Genomic DNA, 21509 nt, shown 5'->3' with positions numbered 1-21509 from the left:
TGTTCACTGAGGAGAGGAACATGATGAATGTTGAATCTAGAGTTAGACATTTGATTAATCTGGATCATGTTGACACAAGTAGGGAAGCTGTGTTGGGCAGGCTAGGGGTAATTAATGTGGACAAATCCCCAGGAACGGATGGGATCTATTTCTGATTCCTGAGTGATGTGAGAGAGGAAATAGCTGGGGCCCTGACAGATATCTTCGTGGCATCCTTCAGCACAGGTGAGGGTCTGGCCGACTGGAACGTTGGTCATATTGTCCCCTGTACAGGAAGGATAGTAGGGATATTCCGGATAACTACAGAACAATGGGCCTAACATCACTGTTGGGAAAGTTGCTGGAGAAGGTACTGAGGCATAGGATCTATTCATATTTAGAAAATAATGTGCATATCAGTGAGAGGCATAGAGTTTTTCGGGGAAGTGCCCAACTTGATAGATGAAGGAAAGGCTGTTGATGTCATATACATCCACTTCAGTAAGGAGTTAGATAAGGCTCCCCATGGTAACCAAATGCCGAACTTAAAGTAATATGGTATGCAGGGTGTTCTAGACTGGTGGATAAAGAACTAGTTGAGCAATGGGGGACAGAGAGTGGCAGTTGAATGGAGTTTCTGGAAATGGAGAAAGTTGACCAGTAGTGCTCCACAGGGGTCAGTGTTGTAGCCACTGTTGTTTGTGATATACTTAAATGATCTGGAAGAGAGCACTGTTGCAATGATCAGAAAGTTTTCAGATGACACGAAGATTTCTGGACTAGCAGAAAGTATAAGTGACTGTTAAAGAATACAGGAGGATCTAGATATACTGGAAAGTTGTGCGGAGAAGTGGCAGGTGGAGTTCAAAACAGACAAATGTGAGGTGACGCATTTCGGTCAGTCTAATTCTAGATGGGGTTATACAATGAACAGAAGAGGTTTGGGGGAAAAAAGTTGATGGACAGAGAGATCTGTGAGTGCAGGTCCATTATACACTGAAGTTTGCTGCACAGGTGGATAGAGTAGTCAAGCAGGCATATAGTATGCTTGGCTTCATTGGATGGGGTATTGAATAAAATGGCTGGCAAGTCATCTTAAAATTGAACAATACATTGGTCTGGCCACACTTAGAATACTGTGTAATTTTCTGGTCGCCACATTACCAAAAGTATGTGGATACTTTGGAGAGGGCGTGTAAAATGTTTAACCAGATGTTGCCTCATATGGAAGGGGCAATCTAAGAAGAGAGGTTGAGTAGGTTAGGTTTGTTTTCATTGGAAAAAAGGAGTTTGAGCGAGACCTTTTTTGAAGTTTACAAAATCATGAAGGGTACAGACAGGGTAGATAGAGAAAAGTTTTATTTCCCAGGTTGAAGGATTAAAAACGAGAGGTCACGCTTTCAAGGTGAAAGGTGAAAAGTTTAAGAGGGATACTCGCGGCATCTACTTGACACAGCGGGTGGTGGGTGTCTGGAACGCGTTCCCAGCAGAGACGGGAGAGGTAATCACGGTAGATATATTTAAGAGGCGTCTGGACAGATGCATGAGTAGGTGGGGAGCAGAGGGATACAGATGCTTAGGAATTGGGTGACAGGTTTAAACAGTAGATTTGGATCGGCTCAGGCTTGAATGGACGTAGGGCCTGTTCTTAGTCTGTACATTTTTTTTGGTCTTTCTTCTTAAATTATGCCAATTTCATTACAAAATTTCCGAGGTCTAAGTGCCTGAAGTGAATCCATGCTGAAACACTAGTCATAATAAAGCTGAGAGTTGGCTGTCATGTAGTAGCGTGGTCGAGCGGTCTAATGTGCTGGTATTTAAGCCTCAGTTTCTATCGAATCGTGGCTTCGAATACGAGCATTGAAAGTGAGCAACGATGTAGGTGAGAAAACTGCGCATGTGTGGATGCCTTTTAATTTGAGTGTTTGCAGATCCTCAGTGTGCTTACCCTCTCGGTGATAAAATCAGCGACCGTCTCTGAAAACAACGCAAGTTCCTGCTGTCCGACAGATCCTCATATCCCGTCGATAACTTTGCTTTTGGATATCTGCGTTGCCAGTTTCTGTATCTCAAATGGTCAGCGCAGTTGGCTGAAATGTTGGTGGTTCGAGCCCAGCCAGGGAACAAGCCTCAAATATTTCAGCACAAGCATTTACCCCGACCATGTATTGACATTATAACCGGGAAAACTCATCCATGATTCACCCCACGTCCGCAGGGAGCGAGACGGTGACACGCAGTAGAATACGACATCACTTTCTCCAAGCTCCCGATGCCAACAGAAAGCGGCCACTGCAGCTTCAATCAGCGGCTTTCTGCCAAGCCATGGGAAACAACTCGTGGAAACTGCTGCCTCAGTAACAGCTCATTCCGTGTGAAAGGAGCAAAACTTTCACTTTAAATTGGAAAGGGCTTCAGGACATTGGAACGTTGCTCCAGTTCTTGGAACGTGTTATAAATAAAACTCCTGACTTGAAAATAGGAAGTGGTAAAGGTTTTAGGTAGAAAGAACAAATAAAGTGTTGATTGAGACGACTCTGTCTCGTCAGCAGATGGGAAATGCCCAAAACTGTAAAGGGAAATGATTAGGTTTCCTTTGGAAATTTCCCGACTGATTTACTGTCTGCCAGAGAGATTGGAAATCACATCAGCGACATAAAGGTGAGGGTAAAAATGTGAAGATATTAAGGTTGAATCTTAAATCCCGGGACAAGTGCGGAATAGATTGTAATGCTTTGAAGGAATAACTGAAGTGAAAGGTGTGAATGATATTTTTGTGATTAGGAAGAATGAACATGATCCTAACAAATTGCTGATGAATTATGCTCGCAATGTAATAGCAAACGAATCCACAGTGCACCGTGCTTGGTTAGCTCAGTCGGTGCAGTGTGAGATGCTTAATCTGAGGGTGGTGGTTGCAAGCCTCACAATGGGCGCTTTTACTGCTTAATACAATTCCGGCTCTTCGTTCCACGTGCAGTATTGCAACCCTTCGCAGGGGAATGTTCTTGCTGCTTTCATTGACACATTTGTCCACCTGCTTTTGATTACACGTCGGTTTCTGAGTGAACACTGTTTCCATTTTCCTGGTGGCGCCAGAGACAACTTTATCAGTGCAGCCGAAAATACAATGAATGATGTCCGTTTGAAAACGTGAGGTTCCAAACCAACCGTGCACCACCCAAATTGTTCAAAGGCACGGAAAGCGAATGGCCACTTACGAGGGGTCTGACAGAGACGGATCAATGTCACATGGGTCCTGAACCAATTTTCAGTGATTCAGATCGTTCTGATGGAAACCGAAGGGTACTCGCCCTCAACGTTTTGCAATTGTTCTTCTTGTGTTTAACGAAATGAGCAGTATATTGTCAGTAACGAGAGTATAGGTGCGGCAGGATCGTGAGGTTTCAGTGTGGGACATAGACACAGTAAGTCAATTATCCCCAGAGCACGGGAGAGCTGTTTGGTCCAGGATCACTGCCATCTTCTGTTTCTAAACTAACAAATGAAATTACTGGAAACTCTCAACAGGTCTGGGAGCATCTTGGAAATATAAATCGATTTAAGACTTCGGGACTAGTGACACTTCTTTTCCATGTCCATCTCCACCTGCTTTTGCACACTCTTCCTTTTTATTGAACGTCTCCTGACTTCCAACTTTACATTCAGCTTCTCTTTTATTACTTCCTCTCCAACAATTTTCCCAGTCTCCAATTTTGTATCAGAACTGTTCCATCTTTCACATTGCCCAGGACTTCGAACTGAACAAATAACTGTTCCTATTTCCTTAGATAGCAGATGGCCAGAGACTGGAAGGCAGTGTGGTTCCGAAAACTCATCCATGATTCACCCCGCATCCACAGGGAGCAAGACAGTTACACGCAGCAGAATACGACACCATGTTCTCCAATCCCCCGATGCCAATTGAAAGCGGCCACTGCAGCTTCAATCAGGGCTTCCTGCCAAACCCTGGGACACAGCTCGTGGAAACTCCTTTCTCATTAACTGCTCTTCCCGTGGGAACGGAACAAAACTTCCATTTTAAATTGGAAACGGCTTCAGGAGATGGGAAGGTTGTTCCTGTTCTTGGAACGTGTTATCAACAAAACTCCTGTCTTTAAAATAAGAAGTGGTAAACATTTTAGGCAGGAAGAACAAGGAAAATGTTGATTATGAGGACTCTGTCTCGTCAGCAGATGGGAAATTCCCAATACTGTGGACTGAAATGATTGGATCTCCTAAGGTAATTTTCCGACTGATTTGCTGTCTGCCAGAGTGACTAGAAATCACTTCATATGAAAATATTCGGGTTGAATCTTAAATGCCGGGACAAGTGTTAAATAGATTGTAATGTTTTGAAGAAATAACAAAAGTGAAAGATGTGAATTATGATATTTGTGATTGGGAGGAATGAGCTGGAACTTTGCAAATTGCTGTGCCAGGTGAATTGTGCTCAGAATAAAATAGCAAACTAATTCGTCGTGTGCCAAGCCTGGATATCTCAGTTCGGTGAAATGTGAGGTTTTTAATCAGAGAGTCGTGCGTCCAAGCTCCATAATAGTCGTTTTCACTGTTTAATAGAGTTCCAGCTCTTCGTTCCACATGCAGAACTGCAAACCAACGCTGGTGGAGCATTCTTGTTGCTTTCATTGACACATATGTCCTCCTGCTTTGATCACATGTAGGTTTCTGAGTGAAAACTGTCTGCACTTTACTGGAAGCGCCAGAGACAACTTTATCAGTGCAGCTGAAAATACTATGAATGATGTCCATTTCAAAACGTGAGATTCCACTACATCCGTGCACCAACCAAAGTGTTCAAAAGCAGAGAAGCGAATGGCCATTTGTTAGTGGTCTGACAGAGATGGCTTAATGTATCATTGGTCGTGAACAACAATTAACTGATTTAGAATGTGCTGATGGAACGTAACGGAGCTCTTCCCGAACGTCTTGCAATTGTTCTTGTTGTGTGCTCATGTAAGTTGATGTATTGAACAGTTTATTGACAGTAACGAGGGTAGGGGTGGGGAAGGATTCTGAGGTTTCAGTGTGGGACAAATGTGATCTGATCGAACGGGTAAGTCAAATATTCCTAGAACATTGGAGAGCTGATTGGTCCAGGATCACTCCCATCTTCTGTTTCAAAATCAACAAATGAAATTTCTGGAAAATCTCAGCAGGTCCGGTCGCATCTTGAAAATGAAAACCGAATGAGATTTCGGGACTGGTGACACTTCTTTTTCCATCTCCATGTCCCTCTGCCTTTCTACAAACTTCCTTTTTATTTAACTTGCCCTGACTTCAAACTTAATATCCAGCTTCACATTTATTGCTTCCTCTCCAAACATTTTCCCAGTCTCTAAAATTGTATCATGCTTGTTCTATCTCTCACTTTGCCCAGGACTTCCAACTGAACAAATAACTCTGTTTCTATTTCCTTTGATACCAAATGGCCAGAGATTGGAAGACATCGGAGGACGGTTAGCGCTTTCAGAATATCTGGTCTGCTTCACCATTCGATCTTGGCTAATATCGTTCTTAACCCCATTCTCCAGTCCTCTCCCTGAACACTTACTCCCCAGTCTTAGGATCCAGTCTTTTTCCCAGAGTGGGTCCTCATCCGTCCCAAAACCCTCCACATGTGTTGGCAGCTGTTACACCGTGTCTACGTGTTATCAATCTCAGTTTCATTGATTCTCGGCAAACACGAACTGTTCTGAGCAGCTCGATCGGGTCTCTGGCCCCACTGTGATCCTGTGGTGGAGCAGTAATCATCTTCATCTCCTACGGAAAGGATCGGCGCTTCAAAAAAAAACGGACAGAAAGAAAGATAGGCTTGTGTGTCAAGATATGTGGAGGTAATTGCTTTCTGACCCGGTCAGTAAACCTGACTCTGTATATCCCCGCACATTTTAGCTGTTGTGGTGAAAGGGAATATCAGTCCAATTAATTTCCATCTTCGCTTTAATTCGATATGTATTCTTCCTTGTTCTGAATATGCAGGGATGTTTCCAGCACTGATGGTCACCATTTCTAAGAGTGCATGCCACGAGCCCTGATATTTTCTGGAGAGTAGCAGTATCAGTTTGTGCGAAAGTGGCCCAGTACAAAGCTTAGAAGAAACATTGTTGTTCCCTCTTTACGGACGACAATCTTTCATATCATGATTGATGGGGCTTTATTGCATACTCATCAGCAAGCCTTGTTTTGAATTTACTCGCCCAATACTACTGTAGCGGTGGAAAGAATATCATTCCGAACACCTGCTGCGTGAATTTCATTTTCAAATTTCTATTCGCAGTGGTCCTTGATATGTGGCGATGTTTCTATCACTGCTGGCCATCCTGTTTAAGAGTGCAGTTACATATGTTCCTCTGTCTTGGCGCTGCAGGCAAAATTGTCTGCGCCTTTTCAGCCAATATTTCCTGGACATTTCAACATTGAATTCTTTATTTTTTTGATCATGTCCACTTTAAGGACACAGTTACCGGGCACTGATCCTTTCTGTAACAACAGGACCGCATTTGCTTTACATGCGAAGGTGGCCTGGATCAGTAACAAGGAGAACATTCATTTCCTCCTGTCACAGAGAACACTGGATTCATGATGTTAGTCTCTGTCAAATGCATCCGAAAATGTGCTCTGAAAGCTTCATTTGAACGCTGTCTGGCGTTTCTCAACGTGTGTCAACCAAAACCAGAAATCGTCATTCATAGTTTGGAACAGTTCACATATTCGAGTTTCGAAGTAGCAGACACGGATACAGTTCATTAAGAATGAAAAGATTTACAGGCACAGATGAACTATCGTCTCTTGTTCTCATACTGTGTCTAATATTACCGTGTGGCCTGAAGTCTAAGCCATGTTGTAACTGAATATGAGGAGATCACAGACAGGCTGCCAAATGACAGTATGTACTTTGTTTTCTTGTTCTCACAGAGTTCCAGGAAAGTATGACAGCGAGGGAGAGGATTGCAAGTCACGTGCAGCTCTGGTGAAATACCTTCTGTCTGATTCAGTCATCAACAAGAAACGTGAATGCGACTAAAGCGGGACGCCTTTTCACAACTCGAACAAAGCGCAATCACGAACAGTGACCACTTCTTTGACATCTCAGATCGCTTTTGACCTTCCCTAAATATGTATAGGAACTAATTTTTGCACACCTCAAAGTGAGAACTATTTGATTTACCGACAATAAATGAGTCACATGTCTTTGATTCCCACATATGTTTCTAACTCAGCTTGCAGCCAGGTGGCAGTTGTTCATTGCTCTGCTGGATAATGCACTATTATGGAGTAATAACATGAAAGTTGGAACTCTTATTGGCTCTGGGTTTCGAATAATCTTGCTACGTGTTCTGCCATTCTCGGATTCCAGTGATAAACCAGTTTTTCAGTTCATCTGAGCAGCAGGAGAGTCGGCGTTTCTGGCAGGAGCAGAATTCATCATCTCCAGTGATCACTTTATCTGAGGAGAGAGAGTGAACAACGTTTCACACAGCGACTAATCGGAATTGCATTCCGTTTCAGCATGGCGACAGATATGGGCTAGCAAATTCAAAGCCATAGTTTCTGATGAGAACAACAAGTACGACCGCTCAGATAGAGCAATTCCTTCTCACCGCTTATTCTGCAGAACTGGTACAGTTGCTGTGAGTATGCTGCATGGTATCATCAGGTACATGCTCTTGGGTTTCTGGTTTTGGCCTGTGTGCTCGCGTGGCTGAGCATGCTGAGACTCTGATTTCAGATTCCACTTCTTAAGAAGGCTTGTGTTTGTATCCCAGCGCGGCCACGTGTGCTAATGGATTAATCTGGCAACGTTTTGCAGGGATGAGTTTTGTTAAAGTTGAACAGAAAAAGTAGTCATTTCTTCGAACCCGGCTGTGATGTGGCACAGCAGAAAACAACCAACATGTCAGTTCCCACGCTGGTTTCCCCTTCTGCTGTAGTTGTCACGTTCCCCTCCAGCTCGAAAGGCCACCAGTATAATATGCGACTCAAAAACAGGCTGCGCCAAACTTTCATATTCCAGACAATTTGCATTTTTCACCGTTTCTCTGAAAGTGAATGGAGATATTTATTTTACTGTTGATGTGAAATTAGGTTCTACATTGAGTCTGCTCGCAGTTTTCTGTTGTTGTTGCGAAAAGGAGGGAAATTGCGATACGAAACTTGGTTACTTTTCCATAATTTCCTTAATTTCTGTCCTGATGAGAGAGGCTGGTGATTGGTACTCTCGATCCGGTGGAGACATCAGCCCAATTGTTCACCTCGTCTAATCGAGACTGTAATTGGTAATCTTCACTTTTAATGGTTCATTGTTAGTCAGTTCTGATTCATGTTACTTGAGCACTTTCCTGGCAGTATTGGTGCTCTAAGGCGCCAGTACGTTGAAAGCACCATTTGTAATTGACTCGCTGCAATTTGTGTGAGCAGCTCATGACCCAGACGACTCGCTCTGCCTCACAGACAGCATTCATGAGTCCGTGTGTATGAAAATATGTTCTCTTTGTCAGTTCTGTTTCTGTTCATGAGTTGTCAGTTTTTGGTTTCGCTGGAGACACACACACAGACAAAGACCCACACGCACACATATATTTTGTGTGATGATTTTTTTTGGTACTTTCAGAGTTACATTGTACTTTGCTCAGAAACTACATACATTCATGTAGAACTCTGAGCTCAAAAACTGCATGAAATTACGTAAAACTCTGTTATCTCACTTTTTGGATTGGAATCAATCTAAACATCAGGTCATAGACAGAGAACGCAGGGGCTAACGCCTTCAACATATTGTCTAGCTATTACCATTGTTAACAGCTAACCCGAGAATGCAACTTTTAAAAAAAGACTTAACAGACAATCAATTCTTCAATGTATAATTTCAGTTACATCACACTGCAAATCTTTGCTATAAATTCTGTGTTACGATCGAGCCCTCCACAAACACCTAATGAAGGAGCATCGCTCCGAAAGCTAGTGTGCTTCCAATTAAACCTGTTGGACTATAACCTGGTGTTGTGTGATTTTTGACTTGGTACACCCCAGTCCAACACCGGCATCTCTGAATCACAACTTATTCCCGACAGCTTGCAAGTGTTCCCTTAGAAACTGCAGCTTTTGGAAACGTATTACTGGGACAAAGTCATTGCTCAATGTGATGGGATGCACCGTCAATCCCTAATTACTCGAGAGATTGAGATTTTGAGTTACTCCACAGAACCCTGGATGTCCTCAGTAGCGGGGTACAGGCATGATGACATGAGGCAAGGATTTGGATGAAGTGACTTTGAAGAAGCAGCGAAACATTTTCAACTGGGAAACACGAGAACCTTGGAGGGGTAATTGCGGTGATAGCTTTCGCTTGTATTTTTGCCATTGTCCTTCCAGACAGATGCTGATAGATCACTGAATTGTTCTGGCAGGATCCGTGTGTGTGTTCTGGGTGCAACCAGGATTTAGTTTTCCTTCGGATAATTCACAAGAAGAGAATTAACTCTTCATTTCCTGGCATGGAATGAAAGCCTGTTCTGGGCAATGCAAACTCAGACTCGTATGCAGGGATGTCCATTGATACTGCAGTAGCCTTTGGGACCTGTACAAACTCTCGTGCCTGCTCTTCACGTCATAATCGTCTTCGTCAGCAGTGTTTCTCTCTCCAAGTTTCCAAGTCGGTTCATATTATCACCCTTGGTTTCAATGTGAAGAAGGCAATGCTGTGATAATCTGATGTTGTTCAGCAGATATACTGCAGCAAGTTAAGTAAAGACTGATGCTGACACGAGCTCGTTTTGAGCTGCGCTGATGTGTTGGCAGCAAGAAAGGCAACGTTCAACTCGCCTCATTCCGGATGACGGGCTCGAAATGACCAGTGGTTTCTCGCTGAATTAGTTCAGGCTCTGGAATGTAAAAAACTTCAAGTATGAAAGTACAGTGAAAGGAAATGTTTCACAGAGTGGGGCATTCCAAGTGAAACAGTGACGGAGATTATGTTTGCTGATTTTTCACCTTGTGAAAGCTGTTTCCCTGATGTGGACGTTTACATTGCCTATAGACAAACTGTCACAGCCAGACCTGGTCTTTGGGTCAGTGACGGAATTGGTAACACGCCTGATGTCGAATTAGGGGATTGTCGGTTCGCATTTAAAATCACGAGGATGCAGCGTGCTAGTCCATTCCTGTTGTCTGTCAGGAACGGAAGGGTTTGGGTTTTCGAATTTACAGTTTCTTTCGTCCACTTCAAATTCTAGCTTAGAGCAACGTCTCTCATTGTCTGTAGAACTGGCTTTGGTTTAACCAAAAGCTGCCTATTGGCGGTGGAACTTGCATGTTGGAGCGGACATCTGAAGTGAAGCCCAAGGAGCTGGTCAAATCCAGAGAACTCTGGACTCTCGGGGAATGTGTCTGTGTGTCTCTTTCTGTGGGAGACACGACGTGGGTAATAACACAGTGTGACTATGTCAAACGTCAATCCCATTGTTGTGTCATCTAAGATCAAAGTGAGAACCTCACTGCCATTTGCACTGGAAACATCAGAACACATAAGGTTATGGACCAAAGCTGGAAACTGGGAATTGAATAGATGAATGTCTTTAAACCAGACTGCACCATGGGCCAAATGGGATTTTCCATTCTGCAAAACTTGAAGACGATTAGAAACCCATCTGCAGTGAAACTGATCATAAATAAAATGGAAAATCCATTTCATTGAGAATAAGTGCAAGAGCGTCTGTCTTCATTCCGTGTAATCTCGTAGTTAGGATTTGGAATTCTAACCGCAGTCGTGTTGGTTCTATTCTCGGACAGGGAATGCATGTTTTATTGTGCAAATATATCGTGGTACCAATATTTCTTACCACTGGTCCGAACCTGGTAATGCTTGGTTTTGTGCCAGGTTATCAAAAATCAAAAAGATACAGGTTTTGGAAATATGAACTAAAAACGAGAATTGATAGAGAAACACTCTTCAACTGGCAACATCTGTGGAGAGAAACAGGTTTTTTTTCCTTAAGATGGACAGGAAACAGGTTTGTTATAGATTTCTAGATTATACTGTTGGGAAAATGATAATCTTACCTGTCGAATCAGGATATTTGTCAAAATCACTCTTGAGCTTACAAACATCGAATTTACAATCTTAAAAGGACTTAATCAGCTGTCATGCTACTTTCATTTTCCTGAGCTGGTGGAAGGCTATGTTTCAATGGCCACTTTTTGGATTGAGGATTGGCTGTCTGACAGAAGGCAGAGAGTTGGGATAAAAGGTTCTTTTTCAGAATGGCAGCTGGTGACGAGCGGTGTCCCGCAGGGTTCGGTGCTGGGGCCACAGCCGTTCGCATTATATATTAATGATTTGGATGAGGGAACCGGGGGCATTCTAGCGAAGTTTGCCGATGATACGAAGTTAGGTGGACAGGCAGGTAGTACTGAGGAAGTGGGGAGGATACAGAAGGATCTAGACAGGTTGGGAGAGTGGTCCAGGAAATTGCTGATGGAATTTAACGTGAGCAAGTGCGAGGTCTTGCACTTTGGCAAAAAGAATAAAAGCATGGACTACTTTCTAAATGGTGAGAAAATTAATAAAGCCAAAGCACAAAGGGATCTGGGAATGCTAGTCGAGGATTCTCTAAAGGTAAACATGTAGGTTGAGTCCGTGATTAAGAAAGACAATGCAATGTTGTCTCTTATCTCAAGAGGGTTGGAATATAAAAGCAGAGATGTACTACTAAGATTTTATAAAGCTCTGGTTAGGCCCCATTTGGAGTACTGTGTCCAGTTTTGGTCCCCACACCTCAGGAAGGACATACTGGCACTGGAACGTGTCCAGCGGAGATTCACACGGATGATCCCTGGAATGACAGGTCTAGCATATGAGGAACGGCTGAGGATACTGGGATTGTATTCGTTGGAGTTTAGAAGATTAAGGGGAAACTTAATAGAGACGTACAAAATAATACATGGCTTGGAAAAGGTGGATGCTAGGAAATTGTTTCCGTTAGACGAGGAGACTAGGACCCGTGGACACAGCCTTAGAATTAGAGGGGGTCATTTCAGAACAGAAATGCGGAGACATTTCTTCAGCCAGAGAGTAGTGGGCCTGTGGAATTCATTGCCATGGAGTGCAGTAGAAGCCGGGATGCTAAATGCCTTCAAGGCCGAGATTGATAGATTCTTGTTGTCTAGAGGAATTAAGGGCTACGGGGAGAACGCTGGTAAGTGGAGCTGAAATGCGCATCAGCCATGATTGAATGGCGGAGTGGACTCGATGGGCCGAATGGCCTTACTTCCACTCCTATGTCTTATGGTCTTATTTCCTTTTAGTTTCCGTTATTTAGCAGTCACGCCGAATGGAGAATTGTTTCTTTCAGTGTCTGCCTCAATATGGGTCTTTGTTTTTTCTATATTTGTCTCTGTATCCTCCTGGGCCTTTTTCACATTCTCCGACTCTCTGGCTGTCCATATCCCTCATTTCCCATTTCTGCTCTTGAAAAGCCTGACATTCAGAGACAGTTTGAGATTCGAATTGCTGAGAGGCTTTCTGACGCCTTGCTGGAGTCAGTCGAAGTGGTCTCACATTCTCTGGATAATGCGTCTGTCACTTCGACCTGAGGCAAGGAGACATTTCTTCCTCAAAATCTAAAGACTCTTTCGAAGTTAAAGTTGAATTCCTTATCCAACAGAAAAAGAAAGTAATTACATGATAGCTGAAGAAGAACAACGATGCATTTACTGTTGGTGCACAACGAATGAATGGTGACAGCAGAGAATGAGGGTGATCATGTCGTGGTGTCAGAGACATTACCACAACATTTCCCGAGAATGCTGCAGTGTCTCCTGCCTCACCACTTAATTTCCACAAAACTGGGAATGAAGGAATGAGAATAAGAGGTTGAGAAGCAGAAGTGCTTGTGGAACGGCGGGAAGAATCTCCAGGTTAAAATAGTAGTTAAAAAGAGCAACCTACACTACTGGATGAAAACCAGGGAAATGAAGCCGGAACGCGAAATCAGAATGTACAGCAATTCAAACAGGACACTGAGTTTCTCGATCAGCAACACAATACTTGCGAGTAATAACGAGCTTTCAATAGAATGAGCAGGCACCAGTGTGATGGGAGCTGCTTTCACCAGCTAAGCCATGGCACCACGTTAAAAGCCAGATTTCTCGTCCATATGTGCAATGCCTGAACCACTTGATCACAGGAATTCGAAAACGCGTTTTCTGTATTAATGTTGCTCAGTATGAATGGCAATCAAACTCTGCTTGTGCAAAAACAGACATTTCAATGCTGAGCATGCCCCACTATAAAGGCACAGAAAAAGACAGTATCCTCTTGCATTGGCATCCAACAGATATTTTCGTCTGTTTAAACTGACAGAATAAAGAGGATGTGCTCATCTCCTCTCGCATCTCATTAACCACGTTAATACACACGCAGGGATTTTCAAACCAAGATGAACAGGCTCATTGTTGTGAATTGACAGCAGTGGTGTGTGAGTCATTGCGAACAGTGAGCAATAAATGCTGAACCAATAGCACTGACACTGAGCCTTACACCATCAGCTCCACACTCACATCTTGTGTCATGTCTCCTCGGCATCAGTGCATTTGACTTTAATTATTCTACCCTGCACCTCTCCTCAATTTATTCCCGACCGCTTGCAATGTCGAATTACAACATGCAATTAGTATGGAGGTACTGACAAGAAACCACTAGAGATGGAGTTCCTGGATTGCGGAGAGCAGACAGACCCCAAACTGCTAACGTAACTCACCCAGGGAAGAGCAGATGGACCCCACTCTGTCAATGTAACTCAACCAGGGGACAGAAGTCTGACATCACACGATCAATGTGACTCAATGAGGAAATTATGGCCTGACCGCACTCTGTTAATGTAACTCACCCAGGGAAGAGTAGACTGACGCCACTCTGTCAATGTTAGTCTTCCAGGGAAGTGCAGACGGACCCAACACTTTATATGTAACTCACCCAGCAAAAGGCAGACTGACACCACTCAGAGAAGAGCAGGCTGTACCCATTCTGTCTCTGTCACTCATCCAGGAAAGAGCAGGCTGATCTGATTCTGTCAATGAAACACAAGCAGGGAGACGAGCCTGACCCCACTCTTTCAAAGTAACTCACTCAGAGAAGAGAAGACTTTTTCCATTCTGTCTATGTGAATCATCCAGCGAAGACAGTGATGAAACCATACTTGCTGTTAAACTCAGACAGAGAAGAGCAGACTCTCACGATTCTGAGAAAGTAACACGCCCGTGGAGGAGCAGACTGACACCACTCTCTTAACGTAGCTCACCCAGGGAAGAACAGACTGAGTGCACTCTGTGATATTACTCACTTAGAAAGGAGCAGGCTGACCCCATTCTGTTAATATGACTCTCCCAGGGAAGAGCAGATGAAGGCCAATCTGTCTATGTGACTCAACCAGGGAAGAGCAATCTGACCTCACGCGATCACTTTAACACAACTAGGAAATTGCAGACTGACGCCACTCTGTCAATGCAACTCACCCAGGGAAGAGCAGACTGATCCCACACTGTCCAAAAAACTCACTCCGTGAAAATCAGACTGACGCCACTCTGTCCATGTAACTCGAACAGGAAAGAGTAGACTGATGCCACTCTGTCAATGTAACTCACTGAGGGAAGAGCAAACTGACGCCACTCAGTCAGTGTTACTCACCGAGGGAAGGGCAGACTGACCCCACACTCTCAGTGTAACTCAGCAGACTGATCCCACACGGTCAATATAAGTCATTCACTGAAGAGCAGTCTGACCCCACTCTATAAATGTAATTCACTCAGGGAAGAACAGACTGATCCCATTCTGTCTATGGCACTCACTCAATGAATGAACACGAACCCAACTCTACCAATGTAACTCGCCAGTGAAGAGCAGACGGAAGCCAGACTGTCAACATAAATTATCGAGGGAAGAGAATACTGACCCCGCTCTTTCTGTTTCACTCAGGCAGAGAAGAGCAGACTGTCCCCACTCTGTGAAAGACATTCGCCCAGAGAAGGGCAGACTGACCCTACTGTATCTGCGTGACTGACACAGGTAAGAGCAACTAACCAACTCTGTCAATGTCTCTCCCTCAGGGAAGAATACCCTGACCCCTCTCTGTCCATGAAGCTCACCCAGGAAACAGCAGACTAACCCCACTCTGTCTATTTAAGTTCACAAAAATCCTCTGAAGTACGCCCTATCCAGACACTCTCCACATCACTGTCTCTGTAACCGTGTGCGTTCAATGGCGAATCCAAATAACCTGCAAATGTTCAGAATGTGGCAGCAAACCAGAGCTACCACACAGAAATTGGGCGAATGTGCAAACTTCCATCAGGCAGTCACCTAAGCCTGGAATGGAAACCAAACCCGAGAGCAGTCGTGGTTATAAAATGGCAGAACAGAAACCCAGCAAAAAGAATTGCGTCCCTGTGTGTTGCAACGATTCTGAGTATTAATTAAACCCCCCTTTCTGTAGTTAATTTTCATTTTCATCACGGCCAACCTTCTTCAAAGCAGAGCATGCACTTGCTTTTTTCAGACTTCAGATATTCCGCATTCATCCCGGTTTTAACCTAATCATATTTCTGACTTTACAAACTACGTCATAACAGGTTGACAACTGCAGAATGAGCTTTGTTCCGTTCTCCACTGATGTTTGCAGTAGTCATTCAGCATATTCGAGTAGGACTTGATGCGCTTGCGGGTGGTGTATTCGCGGCATTATGGCTTTTCTTTTCGTTTTCGGTCTACTATTACGAGTTCATTGAGCAGACTTCTGAAGAAGACATTTTGGAGTCGAAATGGTAACTGTGTTTTCTCTTGAAAGACAGACGTAGCTTTATTTCTGTTCTCTTATAAATTGATCTTCTTCTGATCTTTGCAAGTGAAATAGGGTGCATTACTATTGCTCGGTTTTAGTTTCAAAATCAAGAGAAACATGAAGGAGACAATATCAAAGAACACAAAGTTCTGATTTGTTAAGATAATTTTTGCAGCAATGGTGGACATGAAGGTCAAATTAAGATAACGGTTCAAGAACATTTAGTCTGGAAGTAATATGTGACTTTAATTCCAAATATATGTTTCCGTTCTTCCAGTACATCTTTTTGACTCCCAGAAAACATTGATTGTTTTCTGTATTCACTTTGTTTCGCGATATCTGTCTTCTGGTCGACCAGAGACAACTTCAATTTGCGTCTGCATTGAATAAGATTTCGCTCTTTCTTTCGAGAAGCAATCCTATGCATTACGTAACATTTATCATGCTGATGGCTAAGAAGTTCAAAATGAATTACGGTTTATGGATCGTGAGCAAGAATGAAGTGATCCACTTGCGAACAGATGTCACCACGCCCTATTCCTACATCGGGCCTGAACGGTCCATTGGCAGAGTCTGCAGAAAGGAAATGTCTAAGGGAACTAGTCCTTTGTTCAGTTTGATTTGATAGCAATGATAGTGCTGTGTTGGGGCAGAAATGTGTCAACATCTCTGACGTTAGAGTCAAAATTTAAGTCACATCTACTCCATGGAGTGTCCTCTCATATCGGAACATGCTGACATGAAAACATCTAGCACTGATAGCAAAGGTTTTTTCATTAAATTGGGAGTCTGTTTAACTGAGCAATTCAGACAGCCAAGACGAATAATTGGCACTTGGTTCTTCAAGCTGAGCTCTCCACACCAACTGCTCCAACGGAGGTCGTGGATAAGATCCCCATCTATTATTTTGGTCAATTTTAGTCTCAGCAACAACCTATTGTTCAGAACAATGCTACACCACAAACAGAGGGCTAAGTCTGATTTTCATCGTTAATTTTCAATTTCAGTTCTTAATGCACAGTTTCTTACGAATGTGGACAGCAGAAGACTGTTAACATTCCATTTCTCAAATTTCCAGAAAATTCTACTCCGCTGATATCGCCTTGCCTTATCACACTTCAAGCCAGGAACCTGGACCAGTCGAGTTCCTTTCCACACATGGAGTTGTTTTTTCTCATTCATTGACTGCTGATGTAATAGATTATTGCCCTTGAGAGTCAGCTGTAAATTAGGTTGAACTTTCTCAGCTTGACTTTCGACCGATCCTAAAAAAAACTCATCATCTGCAGGTAAATGTATTGCATTGCTTCTTGTTTTTCTTAAGATCACCCCACCCCCCACCCCCCCCCGCCTCCCGAACATCCAAATTTCACGATAGTTCGACAAATGTTTGGAAACTGATTCGTGTTGGAAGTTGATGGCTTTTTGTGTCTCGACATATAATTTATTCAATTAGACATCTTGAAGTTACTTCGGATTCTTCACAGTTGAAAATTTACTTTCGATTGAATGCAAAGCTCAAGCTCCACGAAATCTAAATTCTGCAAAGGAATTAATGACTTTTAAAAGAGTCAACGCTGTGAGCAGAATTCGAACCTGCGCAGGGAGACCCCATTCAATTTCAAATCCAATGCCTTAACCTCTCGGCCATCACAGCTGCATCCATGGTGCCAATTTTCATAGTAAAAGAACTGAATTCATGAAATACGTAATTTGTTGGAAGAACAAATTGTCAAGAACAAATTGTCAAGAACCAAAGATTTCGCCAAATCCTTTGCAGAGATCCAGACGAACGTTACCTTAGCAGATTGACAGGCTTTCACCGCAAACTAGATGCTGACACAGCTGAAGTTGTGGGAATGATTCTTCATTGAATTATAGAGTCACGGATGTACACCACACGAAGTGAGGATCATTGTCTCACTGCGTCCGATCGATTTTGACTCAATTGCTCGTCATCTGGTGCCAAAGTATATATGCTGTTGTGTTTTAATATTCATCGAAATATGGTATTAGAAATATTGATGCTAAGTCCATAAACACTAGCTACATTCGTAAAAAAAAAATCGGAATTAGAAAGAATGCAGAACCAATTTAAAGAAATGGATCCAGCAACTAATCCGTACGTTCTGACATCAGGTAATGAACTTGTGAGCACAAGAGAGGAAGATTGACCGAAGATTTGGAACTTGAAATCGTCTTGACGGAATTATTTGCAAAGTTTTTGCGATTATTCTGGAGTCATCAAGTCCTTGAACAATACAACATGGAAAGTGGCCCTTCTTTCCAACTTGACCATGGTGCAGTTATCCTAAATTAATAGGTCCCATTTGCCAACATTTGGCCCACAACCCTCTAAGCCTTGTTACTCATATATCCATCCAGATGCCATTAAATGTTACAGTTGTACCAGTCTCCAACAATTTATCTGGCAGCTCATTCTGGACACGACTGAAAAAGTTGCCCCTGACGTCCCTTTTAAATCCTTACCAACTAATTTTAAAACAATGTTTTCTAAATTTTGACTTCCTCACCAGCAGGAAAACACCTTGATGAGTCAACCTATCCATGTCCCTCATGATTTAATAAATAGCAACGATTTGACTTTATCACACTTGTGAGGAGGGAAATGTGTGGAGAATATTATCGAAGGTTTGAAGTAGAAAGTCTGATGTACAGATTTTTGGAATTGCATCTTGGAGAAGTGTTTAATAAGTCAATGAAGTCTAGTAGCAGTTGTAGAAGTCTGTTGTGAAAGCTGCAGAAGGATTTCAGAGCACGAGAACAAAGCATTATTTCCAATGTATTGTGGCTCAGTTCGACCGCACTTGGACTACAGTGTGAGGAATTATAATCCTCAATTTAGGAAAGATACTAATGCCATATGAGGAATACCACGAATGGTGATTAGCCTTGATATCATGGATGAACATTAGTCCTGTGAATTGAAATTGGGCAAATCCGGTCTTTTTTTAACAGTTTCAAAACAAGAGAGGTAATCTCATTTAGAGTTGCAAAATATTTGAAGAGATAAACCGGGTGGTGCAATTAAATGTTGTTCCCTCATTGGTGAATCGAGAAGCAGGAGAGGACAATTTTAAAATGAAGCATTGTGAATTATGACCAGGATGAGAACTATTGATTTTTGTCTTAGCCTTGAGAAGTCTCGCAATTCAGCACTACAGTGAGCCTTGGATATTTGGTCTTTGAATGCATCACTATCAGCCTGACCCGCCGACACTTCCTGCATCACTATAGACCTGACCCCTCACACTTACCGCCTTAATATCAGTGTGAACCCCTCAAACTTACTGCATCACTATCCATGTGGCGTCCTCACATTTACTGCGCAACTTTCACTTCGAGACCCTCATTTTGACTGGGTCACTGTCAGCCTGACTGCCAAACACTTACTTTGTCACTATCAGTCACGCCCTTAAACTTCCTATGTTACTATTACCCTGACTCCTGACACTTACTGTGTCACTATCAGCCTGACTCCATCACACTTATTATATAAGTACCAGACTGACGTCTCACACTTACCGTGTCACTACAACACTGCTTCCTCAAACTTACTATGTCACTATCACCTTGACCCTCTCACATTTACTGCGCCACAATCACACTGACCACCTCACACCTACTGCTTCACTATGAGCTTCAACACTCACACTGACAGCGTCACTAACAGCCTGACCCCCTCATGCTTACTGCGTTGGTATCTCTCTGATCCCCTCAGAATTACTGCATCACAATCATTCTGACCCCCTCATACTTAATGCGTCACTATCCCTCTGGCACCTTCATACTTTGTGCATCAATCACACCCTGACACATGCGCACCTACTGCATCCCTATCAGCCAAACCCCACTCACTAACAGCGTCACTCTCTCTCTAACCTGCTCACACTTAATGCATCACCATCACCTTGACATTCTCTCACTTAGTGCATCAATATCAGCCTGACCCCCTCACACTTACTGCATCACTACCAGCCTGATCCCTTCAAATGTACTGTGTCACTATCAGACTGACCCACTCATACTTACAGCATCATAATCACCTTGACCCCGCAAACTTAGTGCGTCCAGATCACACTAAACCTTTCACTCTCCTTGCGTCACATTCAGCCAGACCTTGCACACTATCACTCTGACCTCCTCATTCTTGCTGCATCACTATAACTCTATCCCACTCACGCCGTGTGTGTCACTATCACCCTGACAACTCATGCTCACTGCACCACTATTATCCTGACTCCATCACAATTAGTATATCATTATCAGCCTGACCTCTTACACTACTGTGTCACTCTCAACCTGTCCCCTCACATTTCCTGTGTCACTCTCAAACTGACACCCTCAAAGTGTCTGCGTCACTGTCACCCCGAACACGTCACACTTACTGCATGGGTGTCTCCCTGAAACCTCACGCTTATTGCATCACTATCATCCTGAGCGGCTCACACTTACTGCGTCACTAGCACACCAACATTCTTACCATTACTGCATCACTATTAGCCTGACCCGCTCACACGTTTTGCGTCACCACTACACTGAACCCCCCTCACAATTGCTGTGTCGCTATTAGCCTAAGCCCCTCACTATCATGCTGATCAAGCTCATAATTACAGCATCACTATCAACCTGAACCCCTAACACTTTTTCTGTCATTATCACCCTGACCCTCTCACATGTAATGCGTCACTGTCACACTGAGACACTCACATTTTCTGCGTCATTATCAGCCGGACCCGCCGGCACAAAGCGTCACTATCAACCTAACCCCTCACACTTGCATGCCTCAATATCAGCGTGAACCCCTCACACTTACTGCATCACTGTCCATCTGCCATCCTCACACTTACTGCACCAGTTTCACCTTGACATCCTCATTTTTACTGCGTCACTATCAGCCTGACAGCCACACACATATTGCGTCACTATCAGTGACGCCCTCGCACTTCCTATGTTAATATCACCCTCACTTCTAAAACCTACTGCGTCACTATCAGCCTGACTCCATCACACTTTTTGTGTCAGTATCAGACTGACGCCTCACGCTTACCATGTTACTAAAACTCTGCCCCATCACACTGACTGCGTCACTATCAGCCTGACCCCTCAGACGTATTGCATCAATATCACCCTGACCCACTCACACTTTTTGTATCAGTTTCAGTCTGACGCCTCGCACTTACTGTATAACTAAAACTGTCCCCCTCACAATGACTGTGTCATGCTCAGCCTGACCCCTTCATACTTACTGTGTCAATATCAGTCTGACCCGTCAGATTTACTGTGCCACTCTCACTCTGATCCTCTCTCATTTACTTCGTCACTCTCACTCTGACCTCCTCACATTTATTGCGTCACTATCACCCTGACCCACTCACACAGTCTTTACCATTTTATTGCGTCCCCATCAGCCTAACCGCCACACACTTATTGCGTCACTTTCAATCACGCCCTCACGCTTCACATGTTACTATCACCCTGAATCCTTACACTTATTGTGTCATTATCAGGCTGACCCCTCACACTTACTGTGTCACTATCAGCCTGACTCCATCACATTTATTGTGTCAGTATCAGACTGACGCCTCACACTTATCTTGTCACTAAAACACTGCCCGGTCACATTGACTGTGTCACTATCAGCCTGACCAC

General features: G+C 43.5%; 1 non-coding gene across 1 annotated transcript; it reads right to left on the bottom strand.

Moving 5' to 3' along the window:
• Positions 1–17411: 17411 nt before the first annotated feature.
• Positions 17412–17493, bottom strand: trnas-uga (transfer RNA serine (anticodon UGA)). Its single transcript has one exon. It is a non-coding gene; the product is annotated as a tRNA-Ser (tRNA).
• Between the last annotated feature and the right edge of the window lie 4016 nt (positions 17494–21509).

Source organism: Chiloscyllium punctatum, chromosome 29 (assembly GCF_047496795.1).
Source record: "Chiloscyllium punctatum isolate Juve2018m chromosome 29, sChiPun1.3, whole genome shotgun sequence".
Classification (NCBI taxonomy): domain Eukaryota; kingdom Metazoa; phylum Chordata; class Chondrichthyes; order Orectolobiformes; family Hemiscylliidae; genus Chiloscyllium; species Chiloscyllium punctatum.
This window is presented reverse-complemented; position numbering and strand designations above follow the sequence as displayed.